The sequence below is a fragment of the Musca autumnalis genome, unplaced genomic scaffold, assembly GCF_047663935.1.
Source record: "Musca autumnalis isolate F117 unplaced genomic scaffold, ASM4766393v1 scaffold_5, whole genome shotgun sequence".
Classification (NCBI taxonomy): domain Eukaryota; kingdom Metazoa; phylum Arthropoda; class Insecta; order Diptera; family Muscidae; genus Musca; species Musca autumnalis.
Genome location: NW_027412088.1, coordinates 15,068,483 through 15,085,034, shown reverse-complemented (window position 1 = coordinate 15,085,034; position 16,552 = coordinate 15,068,483). Strand labels below are relative to the sequence as shown.

Here is a 16,552-nt window from a genome sequence, read left to right as displayed (position 1 = left end):
ACCAGATAGAAACCAGATATTTTATTAGGTGTCTAAGATAGTCCCTGTGATGATCGGCAAGTCCACACTTCCTTCCTGGAACAATGACCAGATAGCTCAAAAAAATGCTACGGTGACCAATTAAAATTGCTGATTGGCACGATATCGAAAGGAGTGTCTCCCAAATTTAGAGCCTTTGTGACCAAAGATACTATTTAATTTTCAATACCATTTTTATACCCTTAGCCTTTAGGCTAAAGAGGGTATATAATTGTTCCACAAACATCCCAAGCGGGACAGGGGAGACTTCTCTCATATCAATGAGTGCACCCCGATTCATATTAGCTAAATGATATGGGACCTACTGTTTATCGCCGAGTCCGAACGGCGTGTCTAAGACACCAGTTGTAGAGAAGCTGTACAAGGCTGAAATACTCAGAAAATGTCGCCAACATTACTGAGGGGTATTTTGCCACCGTTGAAAAGTGTTTGATGTTGACTGGCCGGGGAATCGAACCCACGACCTTTAGCGTGCAAGGCGGGTGTGCATACCATTGCACCACGGTGGCACCCAAGAGGGTATATACACTTTGATTTGACCAAAATTGTGCTTAATCGAAATAATGGGTTATACCCCGTTTCAGACAATTTCGTGTTGAATTAGCCATATCTGTCTGTCTGTCCGGCTGGCTGGTGCCCACGATATCTCTCAAATGAATCCACTGATTTACTTACTTAGCTGGCTCATTACAGAACATTTGTTCCATAGACCGAACTAAGAAAAGATCTCCATTCCTCTCTGTTTTTCGCTTGACTTTTTGGAATACCGCGCCTTTCCATTTCTTCATCCACTTGTGTGCTCCATCGAAGCTTAGACCTGCCGATTCTGCGTGCACCGCCATGTGGCATGTATTCATACGCCTTTTTAGCGGGTTCATCATCGCTCATTCTCATGATATGGCCTAGCCAACGCAATCGTTGCATCTCGATACGTTTAACTATATTCATGTCTTTGTATAGCTTATATAGCTCGTGGTTCATACGACGTCGATATTCACTGTCAACGCAAATCGGCCCGTAGATCTTTCGAAGAATTTTCCTCTCAAACACACCAAGCACTGCCTTATCTGCTTGCGCAAGTACCCATGCTTCGGAGCCATACATTAGCACGGGTAGTATCAGCGTTTTGTATAGTGTTATTTTTGTTTGACGAGATGTGGCTTTGTTTTTAAATTGCTTACTTAATCCATAGTAGCATCTGTTGGCCAATACAATTCTTCTTCTTATTTCACAACTGATCTTGTTTGTTGTGTTTATGGCAGTGCCGAGGTAGACGAAGTCTTTAACTACTTCAAAATTATAGGTACCAACTTCTACGGTTGGTCCGAGCTCTATGGACGCTTTGCGCGTCGACACCATCAATTTGGTCTTTTCGCCGTTTACCGCCAGACCCACTTTCGCAGATTCTGCTTCGACCTTCCTAAAGGTATCAGTTACTTCCTTTACTGATCGTCCCATGATGTCTATGTCATCAGCATAGGCAAGTAACATGTGGCTATTGGTGTAAATTGTGCCATTTCTTTTGACATTTGCATCTCGTATTACCTTTTCCAGCAAAATGTTGAATAGGTCACACGAAAGGCTGTCTCCTTGTCTGAAACCTCTTTTGGTACAAAATTCTTCGGAAAGGTTCTTTCCAATTTTAACTGACGACCTAGTATCAGTTAGAGTCATCTTACAAAGCCAGATGAGCTTTGCGGGAATACCAAATTCAGACATTGCATGGAATACCTTTGATCGGAGGGAACTGTCGAATGCTGCTTTATAATCGACAAAAAGGTGAAATGTGTCGATCTGCATCTCTTGGGTCTTCTCTAGGATTTGCCGCAGGGTAAATATCTGGTCAATGGTGGACTTGCCAGGTCTAAAGCCACATTGGTATGGTCCAATTATCTCGTTGACCATAGGCTTTATTCGTTCGCACAGTATCCCTGACACTATCTTATAGGCAATAGGGAGTAGACTTTTGCCCCTATAGTTGGAGCATACAGTCTTATCTCCTTTCTTGTGGACGGGACATAGGATGCTCAGGTTCCAATCGTCGGGTACGCGTTCTTCCTGCCAGATGGTGCTACCTAGCTGATGCATACACCTTATCAGCGCGTCGCCTCCGGTTTTAAACAGCTCGGCTGGTAAGCCATCGGCTCCTGCTGCTTTATTATTCTTCAGCCGGTTGATTGCTGTTTTTACCTCATCTTGGCCGGGTGGTATACATTCTATACCATCTTCTGGGATTGGATCTGCGGTATCATCGTCTTCGCCACTATTGGATACCAGCAGATTGGAGAAATGTTCCTTCCATATCCTGAGCACGCTATCTGTATCTGTTACCAGATTACCTTGCTGGTCTCTACAGGAGGATGTGCCTGTACCAAAGCCATCTGTTTGATGTTTCACTCTTTGGTAGAATTTTCGGACTTCATTCTGGCTCCTGTACATCTCGATTTTTTCACACTCCCGCTTTTCCATTTCTCTCTTTTTCTTGCGGAAAAGACGTTTCTCTTCTCTCCTTTTCTCCCGATATCTCTCTCGTGCGCTACGCGTTGCTACTGATTGTAAAGTAGCTCTATATGCCGCATTTTTATCTTCGGTAGCAGCACGACACTCCTGGTCATACCATGAATTCCTTTGTGGAGGTCTCTGGAATCCAAGTATGGATTTTGCGGCTGTTTGCATGGAGTGGGCAATATTTTGCCATTGTGTTGTTATGTTATCGGGACAAGGAGTGCTCGCGTTAAGCAATTGGGCTAGTTGAGTGGAATATGCTGTGGCTATCTGTTGTGTTTGCAGCCTATCGATGTCCAACTTCCGTGTTGTGTCTGTTCACACTTTGCATGCTACGTTTAATGTGGTACGTACCTTTGCTGCAACAAGGTAGTGGTCCGAGTCTATGTTTGCACCTCGGAACGATCGTACATCCAACACGCTCGATGCATGTCTTCCATCTACCACAACGTGATCAATTTGATTTCTTGTTTTCTGATCTGGAGACAGCCAGATGTTGAAATTTGGTGCTGCTAACTACCATGTTTCTTGCAGCTGCAAAATATATCAGCCTCATACCATTGTCAAATGTTTCACTGTGGATACTGAAATTCCCGACTGTTGGGCCAAAGATATTCTCCTTTCCAATTTTGGCATTAAGATCGCCTAGAATGATTTTAATGTCATGGGCAGGGCAACGGTCATATGTTTCTTCTAAGCGCTCGTAAAATATATCTTTGGTCTGTTCGTCCTTGTCTTCAGTGGGAGCATGAGCGCGAATAAAGCTGATGTTGAGGAATTTTGCTTTTAATCGATTTGCAGCGAGTCTTTCATTCACTGGGATGAAGCTGGAGACCAGATGTTTTAACCTCCGACCAACTACAAATCCGCAACCAAACTCATGCTTTGTGTCATGGCAGCTATAATACAGTGCGCCGCCTTTAGGTGTTGTTGTGACGCTTTTCCCGTTCCATCGTATTTCCTGTATGGCAGTAATGTCGGCCTTGTACTTTTCAAGTACATCTGCCAATGCGTAAACTGCACCTTCTCTATAAAGAGTGCGACCATTCCAAGTGCAGATTCGCAGATCATTGCCCTTAAAACGTTTGCGGGGGTCGTCAACTTTTGAGGGATTTATTTTTCTTTTCTTTCGTTTTTTCATAGTAGGCTGTTTTTTCTAGGGGAGGGTTACTAACCCGACGCCCAAACCCAAGTTTTTAGGGTTCTTATGGTTGCGTCATCGTAATATTTTGTCCAATTCCTTCCGATACCTGCCCCACAAAATATACAAATTTGTCTCTAAAATTGTGCGGAGTAACCGAATTGGTCATAACTTTGCATATGATAGCATTAGGTTTAAATATGGACTAAATCGGTAAACTCCTTCGTGTATCTCCCACAAAAAAATTGGAAATAGCTTGCCTCGGATCGTTTTTAATTTTGTTGCAAAAAGTTCTTCTTGCGGGGCTTGAGATAATGGCCGAAAAGCTCCAAAAAACTTGACAGCACCAAATAAAATGGGGTAGTACGTAAGATAACCTTCGCAGGGAGAAGCCGATTCGGTTCTCCCGCTGGCTACGTCGCACAATGGTTCAGGAATCGATTTTTCCTGGCCAAAAATCAAAATTTTGTTTTATCCAAATATCTTCTATATGGGATTAAACTTATTGAAACTAAGGAAACCAAAAAATTAGTTCAAAATATTGGAAGGTGTTGGCGTGGTGTGCCCCTAAAGACGAAATACCTAATTTTTGCAAATTTCTGGAGAAAGACGTAGCTATTTCTAGGAAACTATAACAGATATTGTGTTCATTGTTTTTTTATTGTAAGGTAGGTAGGATTGTTGCCTTTAAAAATCGATTTAGTAAATTACTGTAGTGTTTACACAACATGAGCTATTTTATTTTTCCTCAGGTACTAAATTTTATGAAATTCCAAATTTTGTGGACTATAATTTTTCTGCAACAACATGGAACAATTTTCTGTCTCCACAGAAAGATGCCCGATAGTCTCCTCTTTCAGCCCATACATACTTTTGTACCCGTCCTTTTCCGTCCGTTTAACACCTTTTTCAATTTATTGAAATTACATGGGTAAAAATGTGTGTTTTTCCTCAGAGCTCCGAATACTCGCTCCAATTCGCTCGAATTTCACTCGCGAGTGAAACTCTTCTCGAAATCGAGAAAGTTGATGGGCGTAACTCGCCCCCTCCCCACCACCAAACAAAAACTTACATCACCCCCAAAAAAACTTGCTCCACCAACACCAAAAAAAAAAAATGCACCCAAAAAAAAAATTACCACCTCCCTCAAAATTTTCACTCGCGAGTAAATCTTATACGAGTTATATAAGTTTTATGGAAACCCAAGGAGTATTTGTTTTTAATTTTTGAAAAAAAAAAAAAAATTTAATTTTTTTTTAAATTTTTGAATTTTTTTTTCGATTTTTTTTTCGATTTTTTTTCAGTATTTTTTTGGTAATTTTATTGTTTATTTGTTGGTGTTTGATGAAAAATAGTTAAAAAACTCAAAAGTTTAACTTTGACCTTGATTTTTTCTGCAACTACCGGACCGAATTTGACCGCTTATAATTCATCTAAAAGCTAATTGTGAAAATATCTCTATCCGTAAATTTACAGAATTTTGACCAGGAGAAACCGATTCTGAACCACTGTGCGTCGGTGCTTTCTGAGAAATCGGCCCAAAAATTCTAAAAGACGTCAGAAGTTTTGCGTTTACATATTTTCTTTATGTCTGAGTCTGAGGGTATATCTCTGTCGGCAAAGCTGACTGATACTTTCTTACTTGTTATCTTTAAATTCTCTCTGTTATTGTGGCACACCTGCATTGCACACTTAAGCTTCGTTCCCGTACTTTTTAATAGTAAAACTCGTAAAAGAGAGTACTGTAAAAAATTGTTCTCACACAAAATTTTTTTGAAATAGTTAGGGAGGAACGGAAAAATGGAAAATACGTCAAAAAATCTGGAACAAATGTCAAAGTCGGCGTACCAGCCAATCAGACGCCGGCAACCATGTTACCATGTTAAATTTGTCGAGTAAAAAGTTTTTAAAGAGAGCGTAATTCAGCGCCATTTTTTGTTTAAAGAGAAGTGAACATTTTACAACTGTTTTGTGTACGGGAACGGGTTTTCGGGTAAAATGTGTAAAAGTCGTAAAAATTGTAAAATCTGTTTTGTTCTGGAACAAAGCTTGGCTTAAATGTCGTTTAGGGGCACCTCTCGGATCGGGCTGACAGTAGGCAGCCGTTGACATTAAAGCTTTGGGAATAAGTGTCGTTTAGGGGCACCTCTCGGATCGGTCCAAAATTTTTACCATAGGTAGCCCTTGGGACCCTGATTCCAACGATATATAATTTTCCGGGGGGAGTTCATACATCCCGAGATATGGGTCTTGACATTTCGGAGATTTCGTACTTGTAACACCTTTAGGTTGTTTATGGGCACCTCTCGGATCGGGCTGAAATTTTTACCATAGTTAGCCCTTGGGACGCTGAACACAATGATATATAATTTTCCGGGGGGAAGTCCATACTTCCCGAGATATGGGTCTTTACATTTGGGAAATTTCGTACTTTCACACCTTTAGGTTGTTTATGGGCACCTCTCGGCTCGGGCTTAAATTTTTACAATAGACAGCCCTTGACATCCTGAATACAACAATATATTATTTTCCGTGGGAAGTCCATCCTTCCCGAGATATGGGTCTTGACATTTTACAATTCTAACGTGGGCAATATGGGCATCGTTTTAAAGCTTATGGACAGTACTGTTATGCACGCGACCTATTTTTACACCTGTTTATAGGAGAATGTATTGAATTCCTGTTCAAAACCGGCTACTTAGGAAACTTTAAATTTACAAGAAAGTTTTGTTTGCGTAGCCCACTTTTTTCATTGTCCATAGGAGAAAGTCTTAAATCCCCAGCCGAAGGCCGGCTACTTATGAACACTTTCAATTTAAAAGAGAGTTTTGATCGCGTAGCCCACTTTTGTCCCTGTCCATAGGAAAAAGTCTTAAATTCCCGGCCGAAGGCCGGCTACTTAAGAACACTTTTAATTTAAAAGAGGGTTTTGATCGTTTAGCCCAATAATAACTTAATAAATTATTGTTAGAAAATCTAATTACCATTCTTAATTATTGGAGGCGTTGGAAAGTACTCTTCGTGAGCTTTAAAACGAGTCTCATATTGCATAGGTTTTAAAAATAATGATGATAAAGGTAAAAAAAGTCAAGACCCATATCTCGGGAAGTACTGACTTCCCCACGGAAAGCTATATATTGTTGTGTTCAGTGTGCCAAGGGCTATCTACTGTAAAATTTCAGCCCGATCCCAGAGGTGCCCATAAACAACATAAAGGTGTTACAAGTACGAAATTTCCGAAATGTCAAGACCCATATCTCGGGAAGAATGGACTTCCCCCCGGAAACTATATATCATTGTGTTCAGCGTCCCAAGGCCTACCTATGGTAAAAATTTCAGCCCGATCCGAGAGGTGCCAATAAACAACCTAAAGGTGTTACAAGTACGAAATCTCCGAAATGTCAAGACCCATATCACGGGAAGTATGGACTTACCCCCGGAAAACTATATCTCGTTGTATTCAGGATGTCAAGAGCTGTCTACTGTAAAAATTTCAGCCCGATCCGAGAGGTGCCCCTAAACGACATTTAAGCCAAACTTTGTTCCAAACAGTTTTTACGACTTTTACACATTTTACCCGAAAAACAGTTCCCGTACACAAAACAATTATATATCGTTGGAATCAGGGTCCCAAGGGCTACCTATGGTAAAAATTTCGGGCCGATCCGAGAGGTGCCCCTAAACGACACTTGTTCCCAAAGCTTTAATGTCCGGGTTCGGTTCCCATGTCAGACTTAGAAATCTTCAACGTTGGCAACAAATACCCCCCTCAGTGCCATGTAAAACTACTCTGTGTGTCTTAAGGTCCATTCTCATTGAACTAATGTGAATCGGGTGCACGCACTCATTGATATGAGATAAACCTCTCTTGTCCCTTCGGGGATGTTTGTGGGAACATGTGAAGCTTTCAGGGATGGTAAAACCCATTATAGGGTATTCAAACATCAAACATGTTAGAAAGTTGATGCTGCTGTTGCTGGAGCGAACAACTGCTTGTAGGCAGCTCAACAACAACAACACCACAGACAGCACTCGAACAGAACGGGGCAACAAAACAGCCGATGGAAGCCAAATGCAGTTGGAAAATAATTTTGTTTGTTTAGTTATGAAATTCAATTCAAAGCGAATGGTGGTTGGTACGGTGAGCTGGTCTTGACAAACGAAACAAGCGTGGATTAAAATCAAAAACCCACACAAAATATAAAAATTACAGAATAAAAGGCAAGAAAACAAAACAAAAAGGCAATGCAAGAAAAAAATATTTGCCTAAAATATTTATTTGTTGATGTTAAAAAAATTAAAATTAAATAAATAAAACAGAAAAACAAGTGTTTTAAGTAACCATATGTGTGTCCAAGAGCTAATTTTAGTGATGATAACTTAGTTCATTCTCAACAACAATAACAACAACGACAATAGCTATAACAATAAATAGAACAAGCAAAGAAAATCTGCAAATTGTTTTACAATTCAATTTCAAAAGAAGTGCATCTTAACAGTGCAGTGTAGAGAAGGAGAGAGGATAGCGGAGAGCATCGTTATCGTGTGTTGTCGTCATTCAATGCAGTGCAGTCAGTGTGTGGTGTGTGTGCTCTGCCCACTAGCGTGTGTGTGCCGCCGTTTGGTTTTTGTAACTCTATGAGTTTGTGTCTTAAGTCTTTTGTTCTGTTTAAACGGTAATAACAGCTACGCATCTGTGCGGTTTTCTGCTTGCGAAATTGCAAAAAAAAACTGAGACACAACAACAATAAAAACAAAAGAAAATACATATTAGAATGTTGTAATTTGGTATTAAACGTGCTTTAGCAGACTTCATCATTGCATTCATTGTTCGTTCTCCGGGTCTTCGTATTTTGTTTAATGTGCTGTGTCGGTGTGTCATAAGTTGCACACATTACCAACGCCGAGAGTTACGACGAATCTGATGCCAGCTGCAAGGCATTTTGCTGAATGAAATCAATTTGTGAATGGAAAAAAATAAATCTTTTGTTTTGCCCACGTCTAGTTTTGGTTTTTTTTTGCTTAAACATCAAAAAAAGGCAGCAGTCAGCAGGAGTGTTCATTCATTCATTCAATCATTGTTGATGATTTTTGTTTCCACAAAATTAAGGATTTAAACATTTCATTATAAAAAGTAAGTAATCGCATTTCTTATCTCCACTGAGTCATAAATTTTGAACATAATTTAAATATTTTTTTATTATCTCAACTCATTTTGTTTTTTGTTGACATAATTTGATGGATTTTTAAAGTATCCAAAGGAGTAAATATGTATGTGTGTTGATTTGTTTTTGTTTTGTTTATGATTTTTGCCATTATAATTATCTTTATATTGTTGGTGGTTTTGTTGTCATAGCCATACATTTTTCTCTTGCTTTTTACACTACTCTGTAGTATTTGTTGTTCTTGTTGTGAATACAACCTACTCTTTTTGGTAGGTTGTTAAACAAAATTGAAATGAAATTGAAAAAAAATACAAAAACCAGAAACTCAAACTCCCACGTTCTCTCTTGGTGTTAATTGCTAAAAAATCTGAAAACTACTTTTATAATGCTATTTGCCATACATACAGACAAACAAAAATACATACATATGTATAAGCATCAACTATGTATTTTGCTATCTATGCTAAGCAGTTGTTAACGGAAACTCTTAACATTTTTAAATTATCTCAAAAATAATAAAAAAAATAATAAAAAAAACTTAGTAAGACTTTAAGCCGAAAACGATGTCTGCTGTTGGTTACATTTATCCATATCTCTGATCTCAATTCGAACCTACATGCTAATCACTGTGGAGGCCTGCCTATACACACATTTTGGTGACAACCAACCAAAATCTCTGGAAGAGTTATTTGCATAACTTGCATTAAATTATGCCACACACACGCACTCTCCGCCTCCTACCCAATTCAATTTTTTTGTTATGAATAAAAAAATCCAAGTTGAGTGCATTTTTTTGTTGTTGCTATTTTTCTTCATTTCCTCGAGTTAGTTTGAATGAATTACAAATATCCAATGTTTGCATGCATAAATTTCAAAAATATTATACCACGCACTTTATACCCACTTATTTTTTCTTCTTGTTTTTGGATGCATGGAGTGTCATTATATTTGATTTGAAAGGGAGGAAAGCAAACTAGTGGCTTCCCCAGAATTAAAGGTTGATGCGATTAACCTTTTTATGCCCCCCCGTTTTTTAGCTAGAGAGGCAAAGAAAGTTTTTTCAAAGGACTTTCAAATCGTGATTTTAATGAAAATATTTTTTTCAAGGGCTTTCAAATCGTTTTTTTAATAAAAGTTATTTTTTAAAGACTTCCAAAACGTGTTTTTTTGAAAATATTTCTTTCAAGACTTCTTGGTTTTATTGAAAATTAATTTTTAAGGACTTCCAAATTTTTATTTTTAAAAACTTCCAAATCGTGTTTATGTTTTCAAAATTATTTTCAATGATTTCTAAATCGTGTTGTTAATTTTGTAAAAAAATATTTTTTCAAGAATTTCAAATCGTGCTTTTGTTGAAAATATTTTTTTAAGGATTTCCAAATCTTGGTTTTATTAAAAATATTTCATTCAAGGACTTTCAAATCGTTTTTAAGGACTTCCAAATCGTGACTTTATTGAAAATATTTTTTCTAATAGTTTTATAGAAATATCTTTTTCGTGGTTTATAGAAAATATTTTCAAGTTTTTTTCCAAGGACTTTCAAATCGTTGAAAATATTTTTCAAAGCCTTTAAAATCGTTGTTTTATTGAACATTTTTAAAGACTTCCAAATCGTGTATATTTTTTGAAAATTATTTTTTCGAGGAATTGCAAATTGTAGTTTTATTGAAAAAAAAAAATTTTTAAAGAATCGTGTTTATTTTTTCAATATGATTTTTAGGACTTCTAAATCGTGCTAATTTTTGAAAACATTTTTTTCAAGAATTCCAAATCGTGCTTTTGTTGAACATATTTTTTCAATGACTTCCAAATCTTGGTTTAAATAAAAATATTTAATTCAAGGACCTTCAAATCGTTTTTTAAGGACTTCCAAATTGTGGCTTTATTGTAAAAATTTTTTCCAGGAATTCCAAATCATAGTTTTATAGACGTGACGTAGGGGAAGGAAGATACCAAGGATCGGACCTGACCGGTTTTAACATGGCAAAGCCCAGGATTTATCTTGGCCCCTCTTTCATCTCAAGTGGACACTGACCTCCCCGTGGTGTCACCTGGGGAACTGCCTTTAACACCCGTTAAATGTAGTGAGCTAACATGTGCCGCGCGTTCACCCATAAGAACGTTAAAAACATGGGTTTAAGCGTCGGGCTAGTAACCCTCCCCTAGAAAAAACAGCCTACTATGAAAAAACGAAAGAAAAAAAAAACAAACCCCTATAAAGTTGACGAACCCCGCACATGGAATGTTCGCACTCTTTATAGAGAAAGAAGGTGCAGTCTTCGCATTGGCAGACGTACTTGGAAAGTACAAGGCCGATATTACTGCCATACAGGAAATACGGTGGATTGGGAAAGGCGTCACAACAACACCTAGCTGCCATGACGTAAAGCATGAGTTTGGTTGCGGATTCGTAGTTAGTCGGAGGCTAAAACATCTGGTATCCAGCTTCACTCCAGTGAATGAATGACTTGCTGCAATTCGGATAAAAGCTAAATTCTTCAACATCAGCTTTATTTGCGCTCATGCTCCCACTGAAGAAAAGGACGAACAGACAAAAAAATATATTTTACGAGCGCTTAGAAGAATCATATGACCGTTGCCCTGCCCATGACATTAAAATCATTCTAGGCGATTTTAATGCCAAAATTGGAAAGGAGAATATCTTTGGCCCAACAGTCGGGAAATTCAGTCTCCACAGTGAAACATCTGACAATGGTATGGGGCTGATAGACTTTGCAGCTGCAAAAAACATAGTAGTTAGCAGTACCAGATTTAATCATCTCGATATTCATAAGGGCACCTGGGTGTCTCCAGATCAAAGAACAAGTAATCAAATTGATCATGTTGTAATAGATGGAAGACATTCATCCAGCGTGTTGGATGTACGATCGTTCCGAGGCGCAAACATTGATTCGGACCACTACCTTGTTGCAGCAAAGGTACGTACCCGTCTAAACGTTGCAAATAAAGCACGAACAGACACAACGCGGAAGTTGGACATCGATAGGCTGCAAACACAACAGATAGCCACAGCATATTCTACTCAACTAGCCCAATTGCTTAACGCGAGCACTCCTTGTCCCGATAACATAACAACACAATGGCAAAATATTGCCCACTCCATGCAAACAGCCGCAAAATCCATACTTGGATTCCAGAGACCTCCACAAAGGAATTCATGGTATGACCAGGAGTGTCGTGCTGCTACCGAAGAGCAAAATGCGGCATATAGGGCTACTTTACAATCCGTAGCAACGCGTAGCGCACGAGAGAGATACAGGGAGAAAAGGAGAGAGGAGAAACGTCTCTTCCGCAGGAAAAAGAGAGAGATGGAAAAGCGGGAGTGTGAAAAAATCGAGATGTACAGGAGCCAGAATGAAGTCCGAAAATTCTACCAAAGAGTCAAGCATCAAACGGATGGCTTTGGTACAGGCACTTCCTCCTGTAGAGATCAGCAAGGTAATTTGGTAACTGATACAGATAGTGTACTCAGGATATGGAAAGAACATTTTTCAAAACTGTTGGTATCCAATAGCAGCGAAGACGACGAAGATACCACAGTCCCAATCCCAGAAGATGGTATTGAATGTATACCGCCCAGCCAAGATGAGGTAAAGACAGCAGTAAACCGGCTGAAGAATAATAAGGCAGCAGGAGCCGATGGCTTACCAGCCGAGCTGTTCAAAACCGGAGGTGACGCGCTGATCAACTGGCAGGAAGAACGAGTACCCGACGATTGGAACCTGAGTATCCTGTGCCCCGTCCACAAGAAAGTAGATAAGACTGTATGCTCTAACTATAGGGGCATAAGTCTACTCCCTATTGCCTACAAGATCGTGTCATGGTTATTGTGAGAACGACTAAAGCCTATTGTCAACGAGATAATTTGACCCTACCAATGCGGCTTTAGACCTGGCAAGTCCACCATTGACCAGATATTTACCCTGCGGCAAATCCTGGAGAAGACCCAAGAGATGCAGATCGACACCTACCACCTTTTTGTCGATTATAAAGCAGCCTTCGACAGCCCGCTGCGTTCAAAGGTATTCCAAGCCATGTCTGAATTTGGTATCCCCGCAAAGCTCATCCGGCTTTGCAAAATGACTTTAACTGACACGAGATCCTCAGTTAAAATAGGAAAGAACCTCTCCGAAGAGTTTGGTACCAAAAGAGGTTTCAGACAAGGAGACAGGATTTCGTGTGATCTCTTTAACATCCTGCTGGAAAAGGTTATACGAGAGGCAAACGTCAAAAGAAGTGGCACAATCTACACCAATAGTCACATGTTACTTGCTTATGCTGATGATATATAGACATCATAGGCCCATCAGTAAAAGAAGTAACTGATACCTTTAGGAAGGTCGAAGCAGAATCTGCGAAAGTGGGTCTGGCGGTAAACGGCGAAAAGACCAAATTGATGGTGTCGACGCGCAAAGCGTCCATAGAGCTCGGACCAACTGTGGAAGTTGGTACCTACAATTTTGAGGTAGTTAAAGACTTCGTCTACCTCGGCACCTCCGTAAACACAACAAACGACATCAGTTGTGAAATAAAAAGAAGAATTGTATTGGCCAACAGATGCTACTTTGGTTTAAGTAAGCAGTTTAAAAACAAAGCCACATCTTGTCAAACAAAAATAACGCTCTACAAAACACTGATACTACCCGTGCTGATGTATGGCTCCGAAGCCTGGGTACTTGCGCAAGCAGACATGGCAGTGCTTGGTGTGTTTGAGAGAAAAATTCTTCGAAAGATCTACGGACCAATCTGCGTTGACGGTGAATATCGACGTCGCATGAACCACGAGCTGTATCTGCTATACAACGACATCAATATAATTAAACGTATCGAGATGCAGCGATTGCGTTGGCTAGGCCATATCATAAGAATGAGCGATGATGAACCCGCTAAAAAGGCGTATGAATACATGCCACATGGCGGTGCACGCAGAATCGGCAGGCCTAAGCTTCGATGGAGCATACAAGTGGATGAAGAAATGAAAAGGCGCGGTATTTCAAAAAGTCAAGCGAAAAACAGAGAGGAATGGAGATCTTTTCTTAGTTCGGCCTATGGAACAAATGTTCTGTAATGGGCCAACTAAGTAAGTATTTTTTCAACGACTTCCAAATCGTGTTTATTTTTTGAAAATATTTTTTCAATGACTTGAAAATCATGGTTTTATTGAAAATATTTGTTTCAAGGACATCCAAATCGCGTTTACTTTTTGAAAATATTTGTCTCAAGGACTTCTTCCAAATAGTCAGAACTTCTCCCAAATAATCAAAACTTCAAAAAATGTCAAAACTTGAACTTCCAAAGTTTAAAACTTTTCGCTAAAATGCTGCGCATGATAACTATCGAAGGGAGTAACCGATTTGGTCTATAATTTGCACATTGCAATATTTCTGACAGATGATGGACTATATCGGCCAACTCCTTCTTGTATCCTCCACTCAAAATTTGAGTTTAAGATCTGCTCTCGCCCTGTTAATCTGTCTGTCTGGCTCGTGCACACGAAAAACTTCGAACGGATTAAACGATTCACATTTTGCACTTCGTAATATATATTTTTTTAAATTAGGTTAAGTTCGAAGATGGTCTATATCAAGCCATTCCTTCCGGTACATCCCCTACAAAAGTTCAAAGTTTTCGCTAATTTGGTGCTCGAACGGTGTAGCCAATTTGGTACAACCTGTAATGTTTTTTCTAGACATACATAGGTTATGTTCGAATATGGGCTAGATCGGCCCACGCCTTCTGCTACCTCCGACAAAAAATTCAATATCTTATTTTTTCGCAAAAGTGCAGATGGGATAATTTTGAAACTTTTTGCAGCATGTTGTCCTCACGGCCCCATACTTTCACACTTTCTAAGATAATAGCCCAAAAGCTAGGCGTCTATCCCGCGGCAGGCGGAGTGACTCAGAGGAATCTTCGACCGAAGGGCCGCCACCTCATAAATTATGTGTTTGTGTTCGTAAATTTGTTTCACCATAGGAGCGGCAATATATCTCGGAATGCCTGCTCCGAGCCCCTTTGATCGCTCTTTGGCGGGATAGGGGAAAGCCACGGACCAAGGATTTGTTTCGTTTGCCAGATCCGTATCCCCCACAGGTAAAGGTCGGAGAGATGTAATGGATGTAGGTAATGAGTGCACTTCCAAAGCTGGTCTGTTCTTAGCCGGCTCCAGGACTGCAGCGATAGGAGTTATATTGCATTTAGCTGCATCAGAATATCTCCTTGGGTGTATCAAACTTCGTTGTTGGAATACAAGACACCCCCAACATGAAGAAATGCAGCATCTAACATCACATTTTTGTTGTTCAGCGCCCGGATATGCATCGTTCCTGCAATTCAATTGCAACGGTCTGCGAATTAAAGTCAGCGATATTGTATAAATCGGAGAAACATCAGGGTCGCTGTGATCCTGGAAACAAAGCTCAGCGTCACCTGTAGCTTGCAATGTTGTGATGGTTACAACGTTTTGCGTAAGGATCGCAAAAGAAGCGGACATAACTCGCTTGAAATTGACTATAAGGTGTGCATAACGCGATGTGCCCTACGTTCTAGGGCAATAACCGTCTGTTGCTAGGCGACTTCAATGTTCATCATGAGCTTTAACATTTCGTCCTAAGCAATGATCGAAGGGGTACAGCACTGATCGAGCAAATTTATAGCTCTAATTTTTGCACTGTGAATGAAGATGCTTCCAAGAGGATAAGGATTGGCCCCGCTCGTTAGACATCCCAATTATGACTTCTTCTTCTTTTCCGCTTATCTTCTTAAGAAGCATAAGATCTCTACAAAAATCCTCCAGGAATATCTGTCTTTGCTATTGCTTTCATTTCGTTTCATGTTGATTTCCCGGTGCATTTTTATTTCTTCATAAGACGTATTTTCCAGGAGTTTTTGGGTCTTTTTCTGATACCTTGAGGATTCCAATCCAGCGTATAGTTCTTCATTATTTTTTCTGATCCGGTCTGGCTTGGCAACCCAATATTTCCCTTGGCTCAGACCACCTTCCTAACATTGTCTCCGTTAACAGACTACTCGACTTCAAACTTCCTCTGACCGCCGTACTTTTCAGAACCATGGAAAAGCTTACTGGCAAGGGTTCAGAGAATTTGCCAATCATTGCTTCAGAAAGCTGCCCATTCCCTCAGATTCTCGGGTAGCTGAGATAATTTCCCGATACATCATAACTGCTGCAACCGCTCGCTCCCAACCACTTGCTTGTCGAATATCCGAAATTAGACCAAAATTTTCCCGCAAATGCGACATGGCTAGCAAATGTGCATAATGACCTTCGTCTTACGAAGCTGAAGTGCAGAAATTATTGGACTCAATTTTTTTTGTCAACAGGCCAGTAGGCGAGCATAATCGGAAAAGCTGCGAGACCATTTGGAGCAATGGAACATTGTTGCAGTATTGAGTAAATTGTGGGCAACGGTTCAATCACATCGAATCCGGAAAAGAAGGATGATAGATCTGCTGTCACATTCAAAGGCGTGACGTTGAGAGATCCGAAGAGGTGTGCGTGTTATTTTAATAGTCAATTTATAGAGCACCCCGAGAGTGATAGGGTGAAGAGGAATGTGCTACGCCGTATCCAATTTTGAGCTGTTTCACAGTTGTCCTACATCAACATAGATTCCGGAAAATCGAAGGCCTTCAACCATACCAATCTGTTCGAGGGCACAGA

At 39.8% G+C, this 16,552-nt stretch overlaps 1 protein-coding gene across 2 annotated transcripts in view; it reads left to right on the top strand.

The window, feature by feature from the left end:
* Positions 1-7,700: 7,700 nt before the first annotated feature.
* The window catches only part of Lrt (Leucine-rich tendon-specific protein), an 81,324-nt gene continuing 72,472 nt past the window's right edge, over positions 7,701-16,552 (top strand). The window contains exon 1 of one of the 2 annotated variants that reach the window (XM_073992794.1): positions 7,701-8,819. The gene's annotated coding sequence lies outside the window, so the exon portion shown is untranslated. The remainder of the gene's footprint in view (positions 8,820-16,552) is intronic. The other variant, XM_073992797.1, reaches the window with a different exon arrangement.